At 41.5% G+C, this 21,799-nt stretch overlaps 1 pseudogene across 1 annotated transcript in view; it reads right to left on the reverse strand.

Annotated features, from left to right (window-relative positions):
* The window catches only part of LOC309686490 (glutamate decarboxylase 1-like), a 29,683-nt pseudogene extending 12,751 nt beyond the window's left edge, over window positions 1-16,932 (reverse strand). The window contains exons 1-6 of the transcript in view: window positions 16,842-16,932; window positions 15,479-15,721; window positions 14,395-14,485; window positions 9,362-9,465; window positions 8,408-8,523; window positions 3,848-3,927 (exon numbers count right to left, since the gene is read on the reverse strand). The product of the transcript in view is annotated as a glutamate decarboxylase 1-like (transcript). The remainder of the gene's footprint in view (window positions 1-3,847; window positions 3,928-8,407; window positions 8,524-9,361; window positions 9,466-14,394; window positions 14,486-15,478; window positions 15,722-16,841) is intronic.
* Between the last annotated feature and the right edge of the window lie 4,867 nt (window positions 16,933-21,799).

The following is a 21,799-nucleotide window of genomic DNA, read 5'->3' on the forward strand; positions in this document are numbered from 1 at the left end:
CTTTTCCTTAATTCCCTTAATATTTATGGTAGGTGCGGGAGCCCTGGCAGTGGCGGCATCAGCCGTCGGTGCGGGGCGGCCCCTGTGTGTGGGGGCCGGGGCCTCCCCGTGCCGGACACAGCCGGTTCCCGCCGGCTCCAACGGCCCCACCGCAGGGCACAGCTGAGCCCCTCAGCCGCGGGCGGGCGCCGCGGGGAAAGCCTGTGTCAGGAAGGGCAAAACGCTGCCCGGCAGCCGGGGCTGAGGGAAACCGGGGGAGAAACGGCCCTGCGAGCCCCGAGGGGAGAGCGGGAGGAGGGCAGGAGGTGCTCCAGGCGCCCCTGGGAGAGGGGAGAGTCCAGAGTCCATCTCAGTTTTGAGTATCTGTGAAGAAAAGTTACAGACATGAGAATGTGCTAAGTTTCGGAATTGTCTGTCATGTTTCAACCTATAGATTCAGAGATTGAGTAGACAGATTCAGTCATTGAGGCAGCAGGGAGCGGAGGCATCATATATTTGTAACCTTTCCAAAATAAGAATAACCATCATAGACAGCAATATGAAAACACAGCACTACAGGGAATACTGCATTTCTTTTTCTCCAGATATCTCAGTGATACTGCTATTAATCAACGATGAGCAGGATGGCCAGTATCGGAAGGAAAAGGGCGGTAATGGATATGTGGCTAAAGCTAGAAAAGTGCTTCCATCCAATCAGTCCCAAATACAACAGTGAATGACAACTTAGAATCCAAATTATGGGTATGATCCTACATGAAGAGGCCTAAACAAAATAACCCCTTAACTGAGAGACCTAAAGCCTTTCATTCATTTGCTCGCTGGTTCTTACCTTGGTTGGGTGTAAGTGAAATTGAAAAGGCAAATATAAACATACCAGCTATCATAGAAAATATTGAAAAGAAAATGTCAGATGCCATATCATCTTTCCAGGAAGAAGCAGCATAACTGTCTAAGATCACTACACAGGATAGGATGGTAAGTGGTATGATTCTTGCATCCAAAAGCAGAAGCATGCAGTCCTGAACACTAGTTGCTGTGTTTATATAGACCAATGTGGTAGAATATCTACTGATCTTAAGGAATTTGGAAACAAAATAAAAATCTTGCTTGACTTTCAAATGGATGACACCACATACAGGTTTTGTGAAGTTTGGCGTTGGCTGACTGCATGGATGCCTGACCTGAGCCTACGGCTGACGAAATTAGTAGGAGTAGGGATCGTGGGACTATTGATATTTGTATGTATATATGTACTGATACAATGTATAAGGAAATGTTGCACTACTTTGAAAAAAAGAGAAAGTGAGACTAATATAAGGAAGAGGCATAAATCTCTCCTCTATACAGTCTCAAAGAGGTGAACTGGTGAATGATGGTTTAAGGTTATGGTGACATTGTTTACTCTAAGAGTGTGCTGAGACAATTAAACCTAGGGAAGAAAGGATGGGAGTTATAGACATATATCACATACATTCTTGAGAAGTGTCACACCATCCTTGAGAACCAGTATCATTTTCACATTAATTAGTAAAGTCAGCAAAATCCCCCTAACTGGTGCATTGAAGTTAAGCTGTCTCATAATAATCTCATTACAACGTGAAAACCACACCTCCTAGCTAAAAAGAGCCCCCTACTCAAATAAGCCCTGTACTCTCGGAACACGTGCAGTGAATTTAAGAGGAGCTGGACTGTTAAGTTGAGGCAAGAAAGAAGCTAGCCAAGGGCTGGCTAGGAGGCGTCAATATTAGATGTAGCTGATGAATTTAACTGTATAAATACCTACTGCAATTTTAGCCGGGTGTGCCAGCTTTGTGGAGTTACCACCTAGCACCTGTCTCTGCACAGACATGAAATAAACAAATATCTTGGCTCTGTGTGTTGATCGTCTTCTTGCACACCAGGTAAAAACCCCCAGATCTGGGACAACAATACTTATCCCCCTTCACCTCATGCTTTCCTGGACAGAAGCAACACCACTCAGTTGCATTTTCTTTCTCCTCTCAATCTCAATGTCATGTCACATGATATCATAGAACGGTTTAGGTTGGAAGTGACCTTAAAGATCACCTGGTTCCAACCACCCTGCCATGGGCAGGGACACCTTCCACTAGACCAGGTTGCTCAGCCTGGCATGTATGACCACACAGCATATAACTGTGGCCATCCTCCATGTTGCAGAGCAGTAAAACAGGGAGAAATATACCATCTGGAAATTCTTCAGTTTGCTTTGCTTTCTCAAAGATGAATGGGGTCAAGGAGCCAAGGAGAACCTACAGTGATACTTTGAACTTCTGGGATTCGGGGTGGTGGGAACATGCGTCTTGAGGGGTGGGAGTTGCCCTCTTAAATGCCTAGGACATCTCAACCTTAATAATCCAATTGTGCAAAAGTGGATAAACCTTGAAGTAGAGAGTTCCACGGAAAGGAATGTTGCTTTTTAAATACTGGTACTACAAACTGAGTTCCATGTAGCTTTTACAAGATACTGCATTAAGCAGAGAAAAAAATGTGAAGAAAGGTATCAAAGTTTAAACACAAACACTTGGTTCTTATCCATTATGTAAGATGTAAGAAACAAACAGACCTCCCCTCATCCTGCCCCCTGATTTTGTTTCATGATGCTTCTCGCCAGAATTTGACAGCACACTAGGCATCAAACAGTTTGTAAAGAGAGCAAGGTGAGGTGTTTCCGCCTCACAAGTCTCCCAGTTTGCATTTTGACAATGCCAGGAAATAATAAAGAATTCAGTAATAGGTGGTGTGGGTGTTCCTTTTTTTTTGTTCTCTTCAATGAAACACAACTAACGTATTCCTTCAACTAGTTCTGCTTCAGGCTTTTTCTTAAGAGATGTTACCTAAAGCCCTGCACATATTCCTAGAGAAAGTAGAAAAAAATACATCTGTAAACCTCTCCTTGAAACCACTACTGCATCTGTTCCACTAGTCTTATGCAGAGGACAGAAGGTCACATTCCAGTGAGAAAAAAAAAAAAACAAAAACAAAAACAAAAAAGAAAGAAAACCTTCTAAACAAAACAACAGAGGTCTAAAACGAAAGTAATTCAGACAGGCTGAACATGGTAGCAGGTGCTTGGACAGAAGCTCAGAAGAAGATAGACAGCAGCCAAGGCTGCCCTATCTTAAGAGGCCATTTCCCCATCATCTGTTCCAGTGCACCCAAATCCTTTTGAACAAATCCTTTCATTTGGAATGCAAAGGTAGGTCTTTCACCCTCCCACCTGCACCCCAAGGAGGCACTCTGATATGAGCAAGGACCCTCCACCCCACCCCAAGCTCCTGGGTTGCTACTGTCCCAAGAAAACTAATGTATTACGTACAGGAGCACCTGGAAAATTATCACACCCCTGGAAAAGTTGAGGTAAGAAAGAAGGAATCTATCTTATTCTGCATTGGTTTTCTTCCCCACGTTTCCTGAAATGGCTGAGCAACGCATTGCTCTTTGCACAGAAGGTGGCAAGAACACCCGGTCCCATTCTCTGCCCAAAACACTTTCTGCCACCATGACTCTCACCGTCTCCCAGAGGCAAATAAGCAATGAGATTGTGGAATATATCTAGCAGAGTCCAATACTTTTTACTCCATTTTTTTTTCCTCAGGCACAACAGTAATTTTTTTACTTGAACTGAACAGGGTAAGACCTGAAGAAAGACCTAGAGAAAACAACTTGTAAAACTGAACCCTGTTTTTATGAATAGTGAATTTTCTTCAAGACAGGCAGAGTTCATTTTATAAAATAGGATTCCTGTTAGGAGACAGAACCAAAGGCAAGCTGTATCAGAGGAAGTTAAGCACAACAAAACATTCTTGATAGGCATGGCATGTCTTACCTTTTATTACACTTCACTGCAATTACATTATCTGTCTCAATTCCAAGAAACATTGCTACTTTCTTCACTGAATAATAGCTCTTAAGTATAAAGAAAAAAAAGTTTGAGGGAGCTTTATGTGTGTTCTTGCATACACGAAATATTAATGGTGTATACATATATATACGCACACACATATGGTATATGTTCCTCTTCATTCTTTCTGTCCTGAAGAAATACATTGTGCATGACTGTCCTGGTTTGAGAGACACAGGAATAATTTCTCTTCTAATGCTTGGGAAAACTGCACTTTTAGAAGACTCTAGTTTCTGAATTTGTGACAATATTTACTTTACAGTCAGCTATGGTGTGTGGGTCTCAAGGTCTCACTGTTTTCGAGCTCGCCAGGCACGGGGATGAGGAGGAGCGAGACCCGGGCACTTGACCCAAGCTGGCCAACAGGATTATTTCATACCATCAATGTCACACTCAGTGTAAATTAGAAAGTTTGCTGCAAAGTTCTTTCTCTCCCTTGATGGCTGCCATCCTGAGAACTTCATGCCCTGGTGCTGGAGCCCTGAGGCCTTCCCTTCCTCCTGAAGCTGTAGTGCTCATGGTGTCCAACATTTGCTGTCACTGCTGGGAGTGCACAGCTTCTGACTGATAGAATTGGCTGAGTATAATCTTTGCATATTCTGTATTGGTAGTGGGATCAATATCAGTTCTTTAGTGCTGTTAATATTAATTATCTAATCTTATTCTATTAAATCTGTTTATACTTCAGTTCCCGGGTTTCCCTGTTTTTCCCAATTTCCCTTTCCCAGGTGGGGAGGGGTCATAGGGTGATAGAATGATTGTCTAAATGACAACAAATTGTTATGGGTCTCTCAACCATAACAGTCACTCAGTTACATTAAAATGCTAACATTAAAAAGGAGTCCTGTTAAAGTTCACCAGTGTTCTGTTGGTTTGTGTCTTCAGCAGGAAGAGCAACACATCTTTCAGAGCAGCTTTCTGTCTTCTCTAATGCATTCAGTTGTGCTACACTGTACCATGCCATGTAGGAAGATAATAGTTTTTCCTCGGATGGTTTCATAATGCATTCTGATAAGAAGGTCACATATGTGTGTATACATATATTTTGTCATAGACAATTAACTTATGCACGGTACTGAGCAATTTACTAAACAGTTTTACTCAGTGGCTAGGAAGGAGCAATTTTGGAATGTTCCTTGTCATTTATGATGGCATTATTATTGAGCAAGACTATCATATAGCCATGCAATATCATTAACCATTTAAATTATAGAAGTAACACTACATTTGTATCATGAATACTTACTGTCTCATGAATACTTAAGTGGTTGGTTACTTGAGTGATGGTTAGTGCAGTTAGTCCTAAAGCCATAGGTGAAAGCACTGAGATATAAAACTGCTTAGAATTTCTCAAATCAAATATCAGGGGATTTGTATAATATAAAGGAATAAGTTTATTTGAACTATTGTCCATTGCTTTTGTTTGGGTAATAATATCCTTGACTTTAAAGTGGAAAACTAAAACTATTAAAAACTTTAACTGTTTTATCTCATGCCTTCGCAGTGAAAACAAAAAGTAAAACAAAAACATTGCCCTCCGAAATGACATCCTCAAACCACAGCTGAGGCAGCAGCATCAGAGTGACACTCACCATCACCCCATCCTACAGCTACAAGGTCACACTGTTCCTCTCCAAACATTTTTAGGGAGGCAGCCAGTCGGCTGTCACGGTCCCTTTGGATATCTCAAATTTACAGGACAATATACTCTCATTTAAACTTCATTTCATGAGCTCATTAAGAAATAAACATGACAAACAAACACGACAAACAGCTCAATCCCTTTTGCATAGACTAATCTATCACATGAATTCACTTATTCACCATTCAAGTCACAAGGTTTCATAACTCACAACCCATAACTCAATTTGTGCACTGTCCTGGTTTGAGCTACACAGGACTAATTTCTCTTCTAATACTTGCAAAAACTGCACTTTTAGAAGGCTCTACTGTCTGAATTTGTGACAATATTTACTTTAAAGCAAGCCATGGTGTGTGCCTTTCAAGGTCTCAGTGTTTTTGAGCTCACCAAGTGCAGGGATGAGGAGGATTGAGACCTGAGCACTTGACCCAAGCTGGCCAACAGGATTATTTCACACCATGATCATCACATTCAACAGAAATTAGAAAGTTTGCTGCAAAGTGTCTCTCTCCCTTGATGGCTGTCATCCTGAGAACTTCTTGCCCCGGTGCCAGACCCCTGAGCCCTTCCCTTCCTCCTGAAGCCGTAGCACTCATAGTGTCCCACACTTGCTGTCCACTGCTGGGAGTGCACAGCTTCCTACTTGATAGAATTGGCTGAGGAAAGTCCTTGTATATTTTGTATTGGTATCAGAATCAATATTGGTTCTTTAGTGCTATTAATGTTAATTATGTATTCTTATTCTATTAAATCTGTTTATATTTCAACCCCTGGGTTTCCTTGTTTTTTTCCCAGATTCCCCTTCCCAGGTGGGGAGGGGTCATCAGGTGATAGAATGATTGTGTAACCAGCAATAAATTGTTATGAGTTTCTCAAACCATAACATGCACGTAAGAGGAAAAAAAAAGTTACCTAACCGACAGTGAGAGTGCTCATCCTTCCTTGTCCATAACAGCGTGGGCGTACCCTGTATGACACCAGGAAGGATGAAAGCCTCAGCAGTCCAGCTGCTGTGGAATCCACTTGAAAAGCTTTTTAGCTAAGCTGATTTTTTCTACCTTCCAACTAGGAGGTTTAGTCTATATCACCTCCATAATTTAGCAGACAGACAAAACTGCCAGGCAAAGATGGACAGCAACTTGCAGGTCATAGTGACTGCATAACAGCCCTTTAGCTTTGTCTGGCCACCTGCCCTGCCTACGTGGTGCTCTCACTTTGACCTAATGGTGCTGCTCCCAGCACACATCAGGCCTTTGCATGAGCTGTGTTAGCCAAAATCTCAGCAGGAGTTGAGTGAACAGTCACAAGTGAGTGGCACATCCGTCCTACCTCCATTGCTGCCGCAGGGTGTCCTGGGAGAGTCCCTGAGGCAGGGCTGGGAAGTCAGGAGAAGGCAGCAGAGCTTGGCCATCCAGCTGGCTGTGAGGCACCCTGGTCCCACCAGGCAGATTCTCACACTTGGTGAAGAAATGCTCAGCTTTGCTAATGTTGTTGAGACCATTGTGTCAGCTCTTACACACCCAGAGGGTGTTGCTTGCTTGCTTTCACAAACCCCTCTTCTCCCTAACCTTTGGTGAAGGCCAGGCCCAGACAGCTCAGTGCCAAGTCCATTCAACTTGGCACATGATCCACCCTACTTTCTTGGCTTGGGATCAAACCCCAGAAAGCTTTTCAGAGCACATCACAGCTCCTTTAAAGGTACTTGCAGCAGGAAGACAAGACAAGCACCCAATGGCTTGGCCAAAGTGGCCGCAGGGCAGAGCAATGTCACCCAGATGCCCTCTGTGTGCATTACCAGTGCGTTGTTTGTGCCACACAGCTACAAGTAGGAGCAGCCTGGCCACGTGCTCACCCATCGTTGCCCCTGATACAGGTGAGCTGCGCTCTCCACACTTCTTCATAACAGAGGGCTGAGTGTTTCTCCTGCTAAACAACCAGAACAAAGGCTTTCTTAATTATTATTAAAAAGGACAAATAAAAAATAAAAATAAATTTAAAAAAGGACTTGGTCATACCACAGGGTTCATGACCATTTGACAGTTTTGGCAGTAGTTAATTATCAGCACGGGAAAAAAATACATGAATACCCCTACGCTTAATTCTGATATTCATGTTACATATCAATTACTTTTTCAAAAGTAAGGTCACTCTCTGCTAATGTCTTTATGTCTTTGTAGTGTAAAAAAATTAATCAAATTCAAGATTAGCAGCGTGTTTTTTATTGAAATGGAATGTTTAATTCGAACAAAAGGCTGTTTGATATTCTTATTTGTAAAGAAAACAGACATACTTGGTTTTGGCTGATGAATAAGTACTTGTTTTCCTACTCTTTGAAATTGTAAAAATTACAATGACTAGGTAAAAAAAGAAAGAAAATTAAAAATCACTGTGTGCCCATAAGGCTAATCACTTGCTAATACAAGTCAGCAAGATATTTTTGCTCCTTCTCTTCCCTGCAGCAGCAAGCGGGAAAAGAGGCTCAGTTCAGGGACCTGCCTTCAGGTAACAGTGATTTCTAGATTACGTGCTTATGCAGACCATGCTCTCCCATGTAGACCATCATATGATTTAAGGATCATCTAAGGTTCAAATACTTGCAGGATGTGGGTGCTTACATTAAACGTCATAATCTAAGAGACTCCAAAGCACATAGTACCACAGGCTGAAATCTTGGACCAGAGTTTCTTCAATCACTAGGAATATTTTTTCACACATGCTATGAAACATTTGGGATTTTCAGAAATCACAGGCTGTGCACTCTGGCACAGGCATTACAGCACTCCTCACTGATGATGTGCCACAGGCAGGCAATTTATAAAGCCTTACTTCAGCGAGATCCCTACATGTTCAGAAACAAACAGCACAACACGCAGAAGTGCAACCATGCCTTTAGTTTTAACCTCAGGGAAAGACTTGTATCAAGACAGCAAAACCCTGTAGAGGTTTGATATGGTCCCACCTAATGGCATGAAAATGACAGGAAGAGTTTGTGTAGTTTATTCTTTTGCAAAATCTGAACATTACATTCTTGGAGATCTTGGGCCAGGATCCTCAGTTAGAGTGAGCTGTCATTGCTCTTCCAACCATGTATGAATTCGCCGAGAAGCGAGACTGACTCTCCAAACATTTCCCATGTTGCCTGCTTTCATAGTCTGCCACCTGACCCTCTCCACTCTTTAGCCCATTCTGTACTTCCTCAGTTTTGATAATGCTAGAAAACTTACTTTGGGACATGGGAAGTAAAGGATTCCTCCCCCCCCCCCCCCCCCCAGTTATTTATACAATTGTACTTCCTCGGCCATTTGACCCTTTTCCTCTTCCTTCACCCATCAAGTCCTACATTTTAGCAGAACACCAAAGCATCAAAGAGGAAGAAATTGTTGCACCCAAGTCATTGTCACTGCAGTTCATGCCTTTTTTGTACTATTGAGGTTGATTTCTGATAGCCAATGGAAGAAAAACCTCCAAAACTGGAGATGCTCCTCTCTGGGATTTTTTAGGCTTAGAAAGTATTTCACCACATTTTTACATTATTTTTCAATATTTGTGTTGAAATTACAAATAGTATTTAAAAAATATAACCAAAGTTATCCGCCTTCAAAACAGTTCCACTGTTGCTTGCTTCGAGATTAAAACAAAAGTACAAGGTATTGCCTATCTTACTGCAGGGTTTTTTGCCCTCTCCAAAACTCATCCTTCTCTAGAGCCCGATATACAAAGTCTCTCTCAATTAAGGAGGGCTAAAAGACTTCACAGGCTGACACAATGCATAAACAGGGTTAATTACCTTGCTTTACGTACCTGGAGAAAATATGCCACCTGCTTCAAATTCCCTCCATCCATTTTCTTCAGAAGAATCTGCTCCATGATAGTGAACACAGGATTTATTTCACACGTAAGCCTGTATACACAGGGCATATTTTGTTTGGTTGTTTTCTTTGTTTGTTTGCTGGGTTGGTTTTTGTTTTGTTTTGTTTTGTTTTGTTTTATTATTATAAGAGTATTTCATGATGCATGAGAAAAATCAAATGGAGGTTTTGATTTAGCAAGAACAAAGAGCTAATATTTGCTTTTCTGCAGAGAAGAAAGATGCTGCATTTCTGATAGACAGACATGTTAAGGGTTCACCATACAGTCTGTGATTGTCCCGACTGCTTCTAAAAACTGTAGTTCACATTCAGTTTTTATGTTACAAAATGTACTGCGTTTATGCAGGAGCTGTGAACTATAACTCCCTGGACTGAAACATTGTAGCATTTCATAGCCATACCTCAAGTTATTTTTGCTGCAAATTAACACAGGACTGTGTAGCACAGGCTTTGTGCCACATCATCACGTTTGAGACACTCTGTGTGGGGTTCATTGTTGAGTGACTACATTAACCCCAAACCATCAAGTACTGATTTAAGGTAAAATTGCAGTCCTGTCAATTCATGCTCTGTGCAGCGACGGGATATAAAAGGACCCGATGCGTGTTAAAAGACACAGTTAAAAATTCTTTAACCAAAATTGGCCTGTAAGACACACAGTCAGGAAACCAATACTGCCTAATAAGGTCCATTTAGTACATGGATATTATCATGCAGTACCAGCCCACTTCTCCATACAACTCCAAACAAGTCTGAAGGCAGACACAGCTCCTAGCCAGTAACATAAGTATTTGCATGGGCTTGCTGAAAGGCTTGCAGGCTGTTGTCTGTCACCTGTGACGCAGAGGACGATGCGCTGTGTTGGCAAAACTGAATTGTATGACATGCAAAAATACTACATTATTTGAGGACTTGCATGTAATTGAAATCAGTTTTACTTAGTTCACACTGTTCTATTAGATTACAAAGACATACAGTTTTTTACCTGAAAACAGATTTATGAGAGGTGTTTGTAAGATACAGTTATGCGCTATTGCCTAGTTCTAGAGCCCAAGTACCTGTTTTCTGCTTTTCCTTTAATTGAACTTTCCGCCTTTCAATTATTTTAAAATATGTGGCTACAACCAAACTAATGTAAATTTATTCAATACAGACTTACTAGAAATGACACTGAAGCACTGGTGTTTTCTAGTTAAAACAAAGTCTGTAACTTTAACAAAGTCCTATAAATTTAGCTCAGAATGCAAGAGAAAATAATTATAATCTACCCAGCCCAGATTAATATATCACACCACCACCTAAACTGACCATTAACCTCAGTTATTAGGTAACATGCAGCAATAAGAATTTTATTTGGAGGACAAAAATCAGAAGCTGAGTTTTAAAGCAAGAAAGAAAAAGAAACTCTGAAACTTCAGGCAGCATTCTGGGTGGCTTCTTGGCATTTTGTGTGCATTTTTTTTTCCCCATATGGACAACTTTGCCTAGAGTGCGGTCAGTCTCACTTCTGTGCCTGGCAAGATCATGGAGCAGATCCTGCTGGAAACTCTGCTGAGGCACGTAGAAAACAAGGAGGTGATTGGTGACAGCCAGCATGGCTTCACCAAGGGCAAGTCATGCCTGACAAACTCAGTGGCCTTCTACGAAGGGGTTACAGCAGCAGTGGACAAGGGAAGACCAACTGATGTCATCTACTTGGGCTTGTGCAAAGCATTTGACACTGTCCCACACGGTATCCTGGTCGCTAAATTGAAGAGACATGGATTCGACAAATGGACCACGTGGTGGTAAAGAACTGGCTGGACGGTCACACTCAAAGAGTTGCAGTCAACAGCTCAATGTCCAAGTGGAGAGCAGTGATGAGTGGCATTCCTCAGGGGTCGGTACTGGGACCTGTACTGTTCAACATCTTCGTCGGTGACATGGTCAGTGGGGTCAAGTGCACCCTCAGCAAGTTTGCCAATGATACCAAGATGTTTGGCGAGGTAGACACGCTGGAGGGGAGAGATGCCATCCAGAGGGACCTGGACAGGCTGGAGAGGTGGGCCCAAGCCAACCTCATGCAGTTCAACAAGGCCAAGTGCAAGGTCTTCCATCTGGGTCGGGGCAATCCCAAGCATAAATACAGGCTCGGCAGGGAATGGCTGGAGAGCAGCCCTGAGGAGAAGGACCTGGATGTGCTGATTGACAAGATGCTCAACATGAGCCAGCAATGTGCAATTGCAGCCCAGAAAGCCAACCGTATCCTGGGCTGCATCAGAAGTGTGGTCAGCAGGTCAAAGGAGGTGATTCTGCCCCTCTACTCCACTCTCTCGTGAGACCCCACCTGGAGTACTGCATCCAGCTCTGGAGTCCCCAATATAAGAAGGACATGGACCTGCTTGAACATGTCCAGAGGAGAGCCACGAGGATGATCCGAGGGCTGGAGCACCTCTCCCATGAGAAGAGGCTGAAAGAGTTGGGGCTGTTCATCCTGGAGAAGAGAAGGCTCCGGGGAGATCTTATTGCGGCCTTCCAGTACCTAAAGGGGGCCTACAGGAGAGCTAGGGAAGGACTTTTTACAAGGGCACATAGTGATAGAATAATGGGGAATGGCTTTAAACTGGAAGAGGGCAGGTTCAGATTGAACATTAGGAAGAAGTTTTTCACTGTGAGGGTGGTAAGGCACTGGAACAGGTTGCCCAGAGAGGTTGTTGAGGCCCCATCCCTGGAGGTGTTCAAGGCCAGGCTGGACATGGCCTTGGGCAACCTGGTCTGGTGGGAGGTGTCCCTGCCTATGGCAGAGGGGGTTGGAACTCAATGATCTTCTGGGTCCTTTCGAACCTAAACCATTCTATGATTCTATGATTTAGGCTAATAAACAATAAGTGATGTTTGCATGCCTGATGATCAGAATGATACTTAAATTAATTATAAACAATGGCTTTGCTATCAGCAAAGGAAGTAAATACATGGCTAAATTAATTGCAAACATCAGGAATGAAAAGTGGTATCTCACACACAATATGACACCAGTAGCATTTTTTACCCTGCTGATTATACTACAGCCTGTCAAAGGGGACAGAGATACATTTTCATTCCTTTGCGCAAAAAGTTCCCTATCCAAATACAAGTAGCTCATCTCTGAAGGAGGACTGTTTACATGTTCAAAACACAAGACAGAATAAAATTAATAGACTGGGTCTACAGACCTTGTCTGATATTAATCAGGAAATACAGCATAGATGAGAAGCCTCATAATGCCTTTTCAAAGATTATCAGGCAAAGTAACATTGCTAGTTAAAAAATGACCACATCCACAGTCTTAAAGAAGAGAAAAACATTATCACATACATACACTCTGCATACTTCTTTCTCCACCTACCCTTTCCAAAGGGGATTGTGTATACTATAATTATCCATATTTCTCTGCTCTGATTTATTCCATTTTTTTGTGCACATACTAAGAGCTAAAAGGATATTCATATAGGGAAAAAGAGGTAGGAGTATTTTTAATTGAAACCTGAAAACCAGTGGTTATTTCCATGAACGTAAAACCTTATTCCAGCATCTCAAAAAATAATTAAGGAAAAGGACAAAACCTAGACCTTTCCTCAAAGGCAAGTAAGCATAGATTGCCTTCCCCTCCAATACATCACAAACAACTGTTGAGTTTTATGCCTGTGGATCTAAGGCATAATTCTAGGAGGGAAAGAATATCCTGTTGGTGCCTCAGCTAAGCCTGCAACCATCAGTTCTTTCCTCTGTTTCCCTTAGCAACTGTGGAAGTACTCTCATTAACCCTGTCATTTCTTTTCTCATAAAAGCACGCTTCTGTCTTTTATTCCTTTGTATTTATTCTATCTCTTAGCACTATTAATTTTCTGCAAGTAGAACATATTTGCTGATGCTCTCAAGGCCATTTCTGCTCTATTCTGACCCATTCCCCGCTTCCGGAAATCTGTATTTTCAGTCCTGAATCCTATCAGAATATCTTTGTCAAAAACCTGCCTTTTATTCATTATTCTTTCACGGAGGTTAAAAAAGAGAAAGTTTTTTTAGGACAAATACTTAACAAGCTTTATACTGAAAATAATATTGCAAAGACTTATTGGGGGGGGTGATTGCACATATACCTATATACACACATACGTACATATAAATAGCCATACGTATGCGAGGCTTTTACAGGGAATTCATTAAAGAAAGGGATTTAGGTATAGATCAATATAGCAGAACCAGTCACATACACACTGTAGTTTAGATTTCTTAGGAGGTTCTTTGTGTAAAGCTGTGGCAGTAGGTCAATTCACCCTTCGATGAACCTGCTGTGTTCCCTCCTATATGGGTCTATAGTGATCCCCAGTTAATAAAATCTTACATGCAGTTATCCAATTCAGGTCAAACATCCTAAAATATTAATTCCTCATGTATTAGTCCTGCACCTACAGTTTCACAGGGCAGAGCACAGAGATATTAGAAGTTTTGATCTGCATGAACAGCAGATTTTAATTCTGCGCTTTTGCAGAGGAATACCGTATTTCTTCTGCATAGTACACCCAAGCAAAACATGTTAAGATTAATTGCTATCAACCAAAATGTAAGAGGTGGGTATTTTAAGGTAATTGGCCACAAATGTTCTTTCTGCCAACAGTCATGGATGCCCTGAGCAGACGTCCTGCAGGAAGTAAATGGTGAGGGCTTTCAGAAGTCACTGCCCTCAAAGAAGGGTCTCGGCTAAAGCTGGCTGCCCTGCGCTGGCGGAGCCGAGGTCTCGCCTGTACCATTGTGTCGTGCCCCTTGCTGGGCAGGGGAGAAGTGAAGATCCTCAGGAAAGGAACACTTTAAACAGATGCTGTCCACCACTGTTGAGAAATAAGTGTATGACCACACCTTGGGTTTATCTGCACCAGAAGGTCACGATATAGAAGTAATTGCTACAATTTCACTTGCTACAGGAGACTGCTATTTACAGTACATACATGTTAGTATTCGCCGTGGCTGTGAGCCATTCCCCAGCTAGACCAATGATGTCAAGGCCGCTAGAAAGTTGGCTGAAGTAATGAGGATGTCCTGAAATGACAGGCAAGTAAACCAGATTCTGCGTAACAGATAGTTTTCTCAGCACAGTCTCTATTTTTCGTGAAGTGATGACTTAAAAGGACGTGGAAATCAATATGGGACACAAGAAAGAGTATGTTTCATGGTAATGTTGGGCAAGCCAGGCATTCCTGAGAAAAAGCTATAATGGAGGCTGTAAAGCATTAGGCAGCATTAAAAAAAACTAAATTAATCAACTAAATTTAATATCTACATTAGGATCACACATAAGTGTTTGCTGAAGTTATTAATTTTGGCAGATGTTCAGAAGCATCCTATTTCCTTTAGGGCTAGAACTCCATATGTCCTTGAATATCCAAACAAACCCAAACGGTTTTGCATCTTTCTGCTCCTTCTTGGACTGTGCTGAGGTAAGGACTGTGCTCTACTTAATGCCTCTAATACAGCAAACGAGCTAGCTGAAGATATAAAGGAAAAAATGGACATGGGAAGTCAGACAAGCAAGTCATAAACAATGCCTTAATGAAGAGGGGAAAATGAAACAATGCAAAAACCAATCCAGTCCTGCAAAAGCATTACCATTTCAAATAACACTATCATTAAGGGGTGGGTGGGTAGAACTTTCCTCTTGCATTTATAGGTACATATCTAACTTTAGCATACAAGTAAGGAAGTAATACTTAAAGTAGTGTCTTTAGGAGCTTTTCTTTTTCCCCACTGACCATGCAGAGTCCCCTAAATGAGACAGCTTAAATAACTCTTCTGGTATGTTAGCTGGTCCCAGAGTAGTACATCTCTTCCCACCAAATGTCTTCTATGGTAACAAAACCTTTTCGGAGAGTTATGAACATTACTGGAAATATAGAATTACCACAAAATATATACCACACATTTGATAAAACCCAGATTTTCATAGAAATCTAGTCCAAACCATGAATCAATACTTCACTCATCCATGAAGTGATGTGACAATGAGGCATGTATGTTTTTGCTACTTTACCTGACCTGTTTTAACTCCACATTTTATGTTATCCCTATAATCAGCAAGTATTTGTTCCAAGGGCTCTGGCAGGTCAGACAGCTCCAGGTTGAAACCTTTGAAGCCCTTCAGAAGCTGATGGAGGCAGTGAAAGTTCGGGACTTCATTTTCTCCATCACAGATTATTTTAGAGTGACTCAGGAGAATATCTGCCACCTCAAGCAATAACTGTTCTGCAAAGCCTTCAGCATTTTTAGCAGGTAACAAGTCTAGGCAGAAATGAAAAGAACATGCAAATCAGTGTTAAGCTTTATCAGCTCAGCCAGGCTGGTCAGAAACTGTCTTAGTGACTATGAATATTCTGCTGAGTTTCTCCCTGTATATCCATTTCACAGGCCATCAAGCAGGAATAGAGATATAAGAAAACTGTGAGAAAAGGGGAAAAAATGGTTAAGAACATGGTGGGGCCTTAGCACGTGAATGTTTTTACAACATTTGTAATTATGCTGTACTTCTTGCTTCTGGCATAAGGAGTGCCAAGAGTGCAAACGTGGCTTGTGGAAGACTGGTCATTTGGTTAGTGGCCATCTGCTAGTGGGTAAGATGAGGAAGGGTGAGAAGGGAAGCGTTAGTTTGCTTCGCAGCCATTCCCAGGACACAGCAGTGTACTACTTCTCCTACTCCACCTTCCAGCAGCAATGGCAGAACACACCTCACAGAAAGAAAAGGAGACTTTACCCATAAATCTTCACACTGTTCCAGAGAGGTGGCTGACACAGTGACCGCTGTACTTTCATGGGAGTGAAGAACACAGAAGGTGATCATCCTTTCTTCCTCAGCGCGATACTTTCTTCTTCCCCATGGTCCTGAAAATGCTATTGTTCATATTTGCAGGGGAATTTGGAAGACAGACACAGCCGGAGGATGGGAAAAGACTTCCATGGACTGGCCAGTTTCTCTCAATTTTCTGCACAACTGTTTTAGTAATCCACACCACCAGCAGTTTTCAACCTCTGAGACAGCAACCTCAACAAATACTCTTCTCTCAGATTTTTCATGATAAGAAGAAAGGAAAATTTATTTCTAAGTAAGTTTTGAAGAGGAAGAAGATATAGCAAGGATGAAAGGAGACTGAGAGAACTGCCGAGAGCGATGATACACAGAGGCAGAGTTTGGAGAAATGGGATCTTCACGCTAAGTGTCCTTCCCTTTCTCCTCTCTCACATGTGGTGGTCCCTAAGGACCCTGCCACAGAAGCTCCACAGCATACTACGGAGGCCTGTGAGGTCTTCCTGAGAGAACAGGCCAAGAAGATGAGTGTGTTCTTAGTAACATTTAAGATACAGTAATAGCAAAGTATAAGATATTTTTATTTTAATTTAGTCTTACCTGGTGCATAGATATTTGAAAAATAGTTCCCAAAGCTCTCAGTGCAAGTCTCTCTCTCATCACCCGCTTGCTGGAGATTGCAGATGTACATTTTACTTGCACTCTAGGTTTAGAATGAGTGTCTTCATCTGCAGAAATACTATCAGGATAGGGGAAAAGGTGGAGGGAGAAGAATAAGAAAAAAATATATTGTTAGGAACATAAGAAGTTCCATACCTGTGAGATTAGCTCTCCTTCAGATCCAGCTGAAGATGGGATCTGTTATTTGTTTCAGTCTCGCATAGAACTGATGCTGAAAAAAAGATGGATTCAAAGTAGCACTCTGAAAATACTGCAACCAACCCCAAAAATCTCAGGGGAGGTTGCTGCAGCTGGGAATACAGAACAGCCCGAACCCCAAGGATTGTTGTTTCATGGTAGAGCAACTGGTTTACCTGTATGTTGTCCTGAATCTGATTTCTGCCTGAGAAGGAGAGGAGGGAAGGGGAGAGATTAAACACACTGATACAACCTGTGGTTTGAGAAGTTGCAGGTTGCTGGAAGCTGGAGGATTATGTTGGGGTAAGTATCGCTGCAGGGTTTTCCTGCATTATGGTCATTACTAAGGATACACTACAGACAAGGGGCAGTCACAGGATATTGACACAGACAGACATTGGCCTGTGGGACATTCTTCTATTCTTATTATTACTAAAACTGTTATTTAAATAAGAACAGGGGCTGTCGTGGGCTCTGCTTAACCTCCAGGCTAAACTAATGCTTAAAATTTACAGAGGAATAATTGACCAGCTATTCTGAAAATTAATAAAAGAACAATAGTTTTGGAAAAAGCTTTGATGTCCTGGGGTTTATGCAGACAGGATAGATTTACCTGGGCTTTTATCAAATAATTGCATTTTATGGAACTTTAGGTTCTTTTTTCATGAGATAGGTAAGGAATATGGTTAATGTCACTTGGCTTTTAAGATAATTAAAGTAACAATCAAGTGTTACTTTTTCTCCTCTGTCACAATGGTACCATAACCCTTACTGGACAGTTATATTTCCTTTGCTCTTAGCAACCAAGCACTTCCTTCACCAGAACAACAAAACGTAAGCAAAAAAAGCAACTTGAAAATGCACTGCAGACATGCAGTGCCCCAAGTGGCTTCTGCAGCAGCTGCCAGAATTTCCTCATCTCCCCAGAGGCAGTAAGAAGTAACACTTGGGAACTGTCCTATCTTCTAGATATTTAAAGTCACATTTCTAATTTCAATTTCTTTGAATTTATAAAAGAGACTATTCAAATGTCTTTAAAAACCTGTGTTTTATAGTAGTTTATGTTTACTCTCACTGCAAATAGACATCATATACATCCTGATTTGGAACTATGACCAGACTTTGTAGTACTGTTTTCAAGCACACAAGACAACAGCCATAAGTCTAACAAAACTATGCCCATAAATCAGTCATTTAACTGCATTAATGGAGATGAAAGAATGAAGGATAAACTCCTTCACACTTATTTCATGTACATGGGAAGAGAATAATCTTTATATGGCTGAAGTTACAACTGTGCAAACACTGTTTGCCTCACATATATATGGCATTTTGTCACATCCTTTAAGCTTTTTTTAATAATTTTGTTCTGATTTGTCTCTAGTTCTAACTTTGGCCAGGTTTATTACCAGATTTCTGTGGATACAGGAAAAGTCTTGGTATAAATTTATGTTTCAGTTTCTTTCCTTGTAAGTAATGAAAACAGTCTTTAAAAAATTAAATACTTATCCAGTTTTTCTGATTGCCTAAGTTTTAAAGAGGACTTCACTTTTGTTTCCTTAAAATAATCCATATATATATATATATTTGTTTTGTCATGTCTCCTACTCACTCTGACTCCCAGCCCAGTGCACCTGTCCTGTGCTTTTAGCTTCTGCTTTCCAATTGATCACATGTCCGCTAACCATGACAACTTAGTCGTGTTACTTGGGAAACTCAACATTTGGAGAGATGGTGAAGCCCGGAAAAGAAATTTCAGCAGAGCAGTATCAGAAGGGTCACTCCCAGGAGGGTTGCAGAGTCCACCACTCCGGGTTTGACGTACACTGTAAGCTTCAAACGTCTAAACAGTCCCAGGCTAGTCAAAGAGCTGTTCAGGCTAACCAGAAAAAAATGGTCCCACTGAGATGTCTCCCCACCTCAGCTGCTTGGATTTAGCAACATTTTTCCTCTAGGAAAAAATACTCAACCCTGAACTCCTTTCTAGAGGAAGGTGCCTATATCTCCTGCGCTCCGCCCTCAAAAAACATCTGTGTCAAGCTCAGAGAGCAGAGAACATGGTGGTACTTTTCATTTATTTGGTATCTCAGTGAGCAGATGGTGGAAGACCTGTTTTTAAAGCTTATCTCTGCTTTGTCACCAAGTAAGGGATGAATCATTTGGGAAGGGAAATGGGAAAAGAAGGAAGAATCACGCTTTCCAAACTGTAACACCAAGGACTGGTTTTCAAAGGGTAGGGAGCCAGGACACTGCTCTTCCACGAATAACTATTTGTGTGTTTATTGTTAAGACTGAGCTTAGCTATCTGCTTTACCAAGTTCATTTTCCATATCTGAAAATATCTTTTATTAAGAACATCTCTATTATCTAAAAAGTCAATAAAAATATCTGTAATATATGTTTTCTTACTCGCATGGTTGGCAGCAAGCCTGTCCCAAAGATGATAAGCCTTATAGTTGAGGTCTTAAGCTTGCTAATTTAATTTAGGATGGAAATATACCAATCGTCCTTGTCATATTAATGACAGACAGATTATTCAGTCTGGGCTAAAAGAACTATAGGTTCCCCTTTGCTGACAGACCTGTTTTCTGGGATCATGTGCTAGGAAAAAAGGGTGCATCACTGCACAGCATCGTTCTCCATCTGTAGTGTGTCTCACATCCAGCACTGCAATATGTGTTGTCACCTTTTCCTTCTCCATGGGACAGTGCATGTATGGATGAAGAGGCATAGTCAGGCATATGTGCACTGACAGCCATGGGAAAAAGCTGGTCTGGAGGAAATTCTGTCCAGCTCTTTTTCCTCTCCTCACACTGTAACAGGAACATGGAGCGGTGCTGACTCACACCTGTTTACCCACCAGACTGGCAAACAGTCTGCTTCTGGGAGACTTCAATAGGTCATGTACACATGTTTTTGGCATGTGCATGGCCAGGCATGGACGGCCAAGAACCAAGACTATGGCTTGCAGAGGATTTTCTACAGCTGAAAAGGTTGGACTACTCTGTTAGACATTATTAATAAACAGCTGAGTAGCAAACTCAGGTTAGTAAACTGCAAATTCTTGCAGCCCATCATGAAAACAATTCTGGCAGGATTGAAGTGGGCATGGCCCTAACAGGAGGCTGCCACCAAAGAGGATGGTTCTAGCCCTGCCCTCCCCACGCCTTTCCCAAACCTTGGCTGAATGTTTCCTGTGACGGCTTCTGTGTCAACACTAGCATGTGGCTGCACAACAAATCAGATCATCGATACAGCTAAAAAAGACACTCTTTGGGACTGGGGGAGGGACCCAAACAAAAAAACCACCCCAGAACAACCAGGTTTCAGCAGGTGACTCAGCTCCCTGAACTATGAGGCTGATGAATCGCAGGACCGAGGAGAGGAGGAGGAAGGCAGGGCCATCCCTTCCAGCAGCAGCACAGACTTTGATCAATTTTAGCCAAATGCAAAATTACGCTTCCACTGCCTCGGGGAGAAACACAGATATGGTTTTAAAGATTAAAGATATTAATGCATTTTGCCTCAATTCCCTTTTATTTTTTTTCCTCAACAGGTAGGTTTGTTTCGATCAACTACTTAAGCAATTTAAGTAAAATAATATCTCAGTCCAGACTAATGAGGAACAATAGGAGGTTATCAACACACCTTCAACAGGATTAAACTATTTTCTTGTTGTGAATTAGAAAAGATTAGAGTTCCTTTTGCTATAAATTACTCAATAAAAAAAAAATAAATCAAACCAACCAACCCACTCAATAGACAGTTCACTGCATGTGTCAGCTTTCAGCAATTTTTCTCTCTGCAGCTTGTCCTGGTGGCAAAGCACAGAAGGTTTGGTTTGTTTGCTCCTGTTATACAGCAAGCATAAAGTTTCCACACACAGGTTTCCTAGGCTGCGTGCATAGCAATGGATGTCACACCAGTGTTTAGCTCTAGTAACTCTTGGCCTTTGTACAAAACACTAATGCTTTGATGTTAAAAATATTTACCTATAGTCTGTACTCCTGAAAAAAGTCTGGAGGAGAGAAGAGGGTACCAGTTTACACAATCTAATTCATCTTACTTAAATGACTGAATAAGGAAAGAGCCTAAAAGCATTGGATCTCTCAGAAGTCAACTCAAACCACTCAAGATTCTTAAAATGAGGCATCGTCCATACACTTCAAAGGAAGGTGGAGTCATGAGCACAACAATTTTATGAATGCCCACTTTTCTGTTTCAAATTACTTCAGTGTAAATACAATGACCTTGTGGGAGTTATTACGGAACTTGCTGAGGAGCCACCGATGTGCCACTGCGGAACTTTTCCCTTAAATGATTAAGCAATTCTGTTAGGGCCTGTTTCTTACATTAATGTCCATCAGATTTCATAATGGTGTTTAATGAAGTTGTGGCATTTCTTCAGAGAAATTCACAGTTAAAAAAAGAGGTTTAATGGTCTTGAGCACTGAAGACAAAAATCTTGAAAACAATAAAGATGCAGAATTTTAGGCAGAGATTCATTGCATAACTGAAATTCTCCACAATAAGCATTGAAGTTTATAATCCAAATAAAAGTACAATCAGTGAACACAAGGGCAGTATTTGGCTTTTCAGAGTTTTGTTTCAAACAGCAACCTTGTAGATATGAGTGACTTTCAGAAATATATTTTGCCTAAGAAATTGATGACTTTTTTTCCACAGGGTGGGTGGTAGAT

This window comes from Vanellus vanellus, assembly GCF_965231255.1.
Source record: "Vanellus vanellus genome assembly, chromosome: 2".
Taxonomy (NCBI): Eukaryota; Metazoa; Chordata; class Aves; order Charadriiformes; family Charadriidae; genus Vanellus; species Vanellus vanellus.